This window comes from Micropterus dolomieu, linkage group LG11 (genome assembly GCF_021292245.1).
Source record: "Micropterus dolomieu isolate WLL.071019.BEF.003 ecotype Adirondacks linkage group LG11, ASM2129224v1, whole genome shotgun sequence".
Classification (NCBI taxonomy): Eukaryota; Metazoa; Chordata; class Actinopteri; order Centrarchiformes; family Centrarchidae; genus Micropterus; species Micropterus dolomieu.
In genome coordinates, this window is record NC_060160.1 from 19,956,880 (window position 1) to 19,962,189 (window position 5,310).

At 39.9% G+C, this 5,310-nt stretch overlaps 1 pseudogene; it reads left to right on the plus strand.

Annotated features, from left to right (window-relative positions):
* The first annotated feature begins 4,296 nt into the window (after positions 1-4,296).
* LOC123979672 lies at positions 4,297-4,361 on the plus strand (annotated as a pseudogene).
* The last annotated feature ends 949 nt before the right edge of the window (positions 4,362-5,310 follow it).

A 5,310-nucleotide genomic window follows, 5' to 3' on the forward strand; every position in this document is an offset into this window, starting at 1 on the left:
CTAAATGGACAAAAAAAAGACAAATCAGGTAATAAATAATTTCTCTCATATGTGTTTGCATGTATCATGTGAAAAACATATATATCTTCATATATATATGTATATATGTATATATATGTATATATATGTATATATATATATAAAGATATGAGACTGTAAGTGGTTGACAGTTCAGTAGACTACGCTCTGAGTTTATTCTGACATTGTATTTATACAGTTATAAAATATATAAATAATCCTTTGTCCTGGTACTTCCTGCTAAAATTTAAACTTGACATTCAGCGGTATTTCCCTTTAAAGTCTGTGGTTAAGACATTAATCAATCCATAACTATGCTGAAGAAAAACAAAACGCTAAGTCCAGTCATGAATCTTCAAGGCAGAGCAGCCACAATGTAGATTTATGGAGTAATTAATGCCTGGAGAATTTCTCCAAATGGAAGTGCACGACGTGTGCTGCTGTGCTCTTTGCATTAGTGTTTGAATACATATTACTGACCAGAGAAGTAAGTACTTCCTGATAAAGGCTGGGGATTTTCTATATTTTTGTCATTGTGGACCAAAGACCAAAACCAACTTGATGCTACAAACAAGTATATTTCATTCCTCTGTGCCATACACTTCAGTAGTTGTCCATTACATTAAACACACGCACAGTAGTTTATCTGGACACAATCCCATATAAATGTAAATATTCAGTTTAGCACCTAATATGTATTAATCTGCTGCTGAAAATAGTCCCCAAAAAATGCACTAATTTCTCCTGTTTGAGTAAAGTTTGCAAAGAAAATACAGTGATAAGCTGTTTATGAAATTATTTCTTACTGTTAATTACTGTTTTAAAACTGGAACTATATTTGTATCCCATATTTAAAGCTTTTTGTCTTTAGTATAGGAACAAATGTGCTTGGGGCCACAGGCAGGGTGGGGAAGTCACCATTGTTGTCTTGTTGGTCTTTAAAATAACACCAGCTCTGTCCTTTAAAGAATATAATTTAATATCAATTTAGTGTAACTTTGCTAATTTAACACTTACAAAGTTCAACTAAAGAAGTATTTTGTAATTCCCCATGACAGCTAAGAAAATATACCGGTGTCAAGTATTTTTCATCCCCAAATTTGCCATTACTCGATGTGTGACATTTATTAAATGAGAGAATGTCTTGGCTGGGCTCTAAAGAAGAACACAAATTATCTTAAACAGAGATCAGTGTGGCCTGGAGAGGAGAAACAGTACCAAGTGTGCTGTTGAAATCTTTATTTGGCTAGAAATGCAGAGCCTTTCTCTTAATGCCATTGCATAACAATTTGAGTTACACTAGACCAGACTGAGAATAAGGGAGTTTTTGATGACATAACACTGCCATCTTATGTTATTTATGGTGGTTTGTGTTAGACAAATATTATGCCAGAGTCGTTTGGATAGTAATGAACCTGTCATAGAATGGAAAATCATTTTAATTTCTTTGAAAGAATGTGGGGACTCATGGCTTTTTAAAATTAGACTTCTCACCTCTGATCAGTCTGGGGGATAGATCACAGGAGGTAAGCAAACTCCTAGTATAGTTACCAGTGTTTCTTAAATGAAATAACAGTAAACCTCATTAACAGCTGCTATTATACTTTGTCTGAGTGTCTCAAAACATCCTTGAATAACTTTCCACTTGACAGCTTTTACAAAATCTTGTAAAGGGACGCAACTATGAGCTGTCTGCTTTTGTCCATTCGAGTCCAGATCCTCTTTGGCATAAATAACTAATCTGCAGCGCAAAGGGCCTTAAGAAAAAGTGTGGTCCAGTAATGCCTGCAGTTGATTTGGCGCAGTAAGACACTGATATGTAAAATCTGCAGATCTGCAAACTCAGTGACGTCTCTAAAGCCCTTTTCACTTGCAAGAACCACACCATCAACAGATAAGTTTATATGATTTATTGATGAACAAAATGGAAAGATGTGCAAAGCTTACCTTTGTTGGATAGATATATTTTGAAAGCATTGTGGGGAAGCTTCGATAGGAGAATCTGCCGTAGCACCTGAGCATGACCGAACCCCCAAAAGCTTCCACTTATTTGAGAGAAGAGGCTAATCTGCGGTCCTTGAGATTTGAACGAATGTAGCGGTGGTATACCTGGGAGGACCAGTGGCCCATAACCTGAGGTACTCTGGAATGCCATTGCGGGAGGCTACGGTCTGAAGAGCCTGAAGAAACGACAGATTAATGGACGGGAGAAATGCCTGACAAAGAGTAGATTTACATGGTGGAAGTGCTGGTGGAACCAAAATAGAGTGGCTACTAGAGCGGACTCAGAGAGGATCTATCATGGTTGTGCTCTGGGATGTCCGGAACTGTAAATAGTTTGCGAGGGTCGTGGAAGGGTTCAGAGCTGATAGACAGGTGTAAGCTGGCCAATTGATTGGATGTGGTTCGTTTTAAGCAGAATACCACGGTGTTGTATGAGAAATGAGACAAGTCCAAAATGCAGTCGTGACGACTTGGGTCAAACTGAAGGGTAGATGCTGTGAATTTGGAGTATCTAAGGAAACCAAAGAAAGCAAGCATGAACATAGCTTCTAAGGTTTGAGAAAAGTAAGGAATGCTGTATCTGACACGGATGGTGTGGATGCAGACAGACAGCAAGTCTACTATGAGAGGAAGCAGCGGGGGTTTTGAACTGGCTTTTGACGCTGAAGACTTCTAAGAAGTAAAGTTGTCTAAGATTGGTTAGAAGCCGGTCCTGGGGAGCAGGTTGGAAGTTTGAAGAAGAAGCCAATGCCGCTAACATAGTCTTTGATGTAGTTAGTTTTTATAGTCATCACGGAATGGGCATGGCTGATGAAACAAGATATGATGATGAAATCACACAACGGGAAAGTTGTGTTGTGCTGGTTGTGACAGTGGTGCAAGCTCCTCCAAGCTGACCTGGAAGACGAAAGGGTTGAGAGTGCTATGCTGTTGATGAGGGGTATTAGGGCAGGATTTGTGTTGAGAATCATGACAGAATATGGAGGAACCGGTTTTAGAACTTTTAGACTTCTAGAATGAGTAATGAGGAACGAGAAAGAGAGTCAACAATGGCGTTGGAAGGACGGGGAACATGAGCTTCGTGAATAACATGTTGGTTAGTAACAGTGTGCCAGTTTAGGTGGTACATAAACGGCATGATGGATGAGGCGTCAGAGCGACCTTTGTTGATTTTGTTGATGCCTTTGAGGTTGTGGGAGAATGAGGATGGACTTGCGGGACCATTCATAACCCCACAGAATGGGTGTGACTATTATGGCGTAGATTTTAAAGAGAGTGGAGGAAGCAACCTCAGATTCACTTGCAAGCTCTAGGGACCATTCTGTGGTGAACCATCTTCCATTATAGAAATCCCCAAATCCAATAGAATGAGTGGCGTCGGTGTACAGATGGATGTCGTGTCGGCGAGTCAGTTGTGCATTGTAGAAGAAGTTGATTCTGATCTGGTTGGCAAGGTGATTGAGCCGAAGATGGAGTTCAGCATAGCTTGACTGTCCAGGGTATGGGATGAAAGAAGTGATTGATAGCAAGTGAGAGACAAAAGCTCACCCTTGAGGGATATTGCACAGGGTGAAGCTGAGGTCACCTAGGAGGGAGAGAGGTTGTTGTTGGGGCGAGGGCAGGAAATTGTGAACGGAGAGAAAGCGTACACAAACTCTGTGGGTTTAAGCTCTCTGGAACGGGTGGGTGTTCTCCCTTTCAGGTTGTGGTGCCCTTCTAGGAATCTTTTCAGCAGGTTATTGTTAAGGAAAAGGCATGATAAGGAGAGCAAGATCTATTACTGACTATGATCTTTTTGTGTAGACCAGTAGGAGCTGAAGAACAGGAGATGAAAGAGTTAGGATGACAAATGGGAGCATTAGCTGTGGATGGCGTGAATTTATTGCCTGTCGACTGGAACGGTTTGAGAGGGAATACTGAAGTGAGATATGGAAATATCTTGCTGCTGCAAGGGCAGTGGGGTAAAGCTGGGAACCGGCATCCCAGTGCCAAAAGTTCCAGCTGACGTGACCTGCTGGACTGGTAAAGCTGATCCTGACTTCCTGTTGCCAGAATCCCCAACTAGGGCGAGCTGCAGTGGTTGCTGGGGATAGACTGCATTCTGGCTTTTTTTCCTTCTTTTTTTCAGACGTTCCGTTTAGGAGCTTGATTTTCGGATAGTAGGTGTTAGAATTTCAGACCAGAGCTGCATAACAATGCTGCCAGAAATCACATGAGTTGCAAGCTTGCAACTGTGTGGGCAGATCTCCGAAAAGATGGGTGATGTAAACTTGTGTTTCTCTTCATAACGTACAAATCTTTCACCTTTTACTAAAGACTTCCGTAGAGAGGAACACCAACTCTGACAGTAGAGTCTACAATACAAGTCCAAATGTAATGTGATGTAATAACCAACCTCAAATATTTTTTCCTCAACAAACGCGCACAAGTTTTCATCACCATTTACAAGGTTTCAAATTTGGAAAACAAAAGAATACCCTATAAGAGCCACCCTTCTGAAATTGAAGTTTCAACATTTCCTTTTTTGCCAACATATGTGCACTAGTTTTCAGATCACCATTTACAAGATTTCAAACCCAAAAAACAAACTAATACACTAGGAAAACAGTGACAAATTATAATCTCTGAATTTTTTTAACACAATGCCTTCAAAAGTTAGTTTCGATCTTGCAAAACTTTTTTTGTTAGATGTCAAGTTTTCAAACACAGTTTCAACCTTTCAAAACCTTTTTTTTCATTTTTGAAACTAAAAACGAGGCTTTGTCCTGGTCTTGGCAGAATATGAGAGCAAAGAGGAGAGTATGGGTTCCTTCTCCTGAAACTCTGCTTCTCCACTTAATGACAGTTTGAAGTTGGTTCACATCCAGATTTTACAAAAAATGAAATTAACTGAAGCATGGTTTCACAAACAAAATGCCAGAAATTGTATAAGAAAGTTCAAAATCTTTTTTATCTACCAGAAAACATTGGAGTGCATTGGAGATTTACATCATCCATTCATAGACACAAGTTTCAACTTGAATTTATGAACTCAGGCTAGAGAATTTAACACAGCTTCATTTAAGACCAGATTGGGGCTGCTCAAATTGACTCAAGGATTGTGGGCCTGCAATGAATGTACTGTATGGCATGTGGGTTGGAATAATATAGTTTTATATTTTCCTTTTTGGTAGAGGTCCATTTTGCTCCACTGGCAGCAAAAAAGAGTGATGTTCTGATACCTCCACTACAGTGTCCAGAACCAGTGGAGATTAAATGCAGTGATTTCTTCTGAAGGACTCTGCTCAG